A 261-nucleotide genomic window follows, 5' to 3' on the forward strand; every position below is an offset into this window, starting at 1 on the left:
GGCTTTGAGGTGTCTCAGTGCCATACACACTGATACCAGCACTGATGCCAAACCATCGATGGCAATACTGATGCTGACGCTTTGGGCACTGCCTGACCTCTACTCCTTTAATACATGACCCCCACACACAGAATCATGGAATATTCAGAGTTGGAAGGGACCCATAGAGATCATCAGTCCAACTCCTGCCCTGCACAGGACACCCCAACAACCCACCCTGTGCCTGAGAGCATTGGCCAAACACTCCTGGAGCTCTGTCAG

This window comes from Acanthisitta chloris, unplaced genomic scaffold, assembly GCF_000695815.1.
Source record: "Acanthisitta chloris isolate BGI_N310 unplaced genomic scaffold, ASM69581v1 scaffold10769, whole genome shotgun sequence".
In the NCBI taxonomy this organism is placed as follows: Eukaryota; Metazoa; Chordata; class Aves; order Passeriformes; family Acanthisittidae; genus Acanthisitta; species Acanthisitta chloris.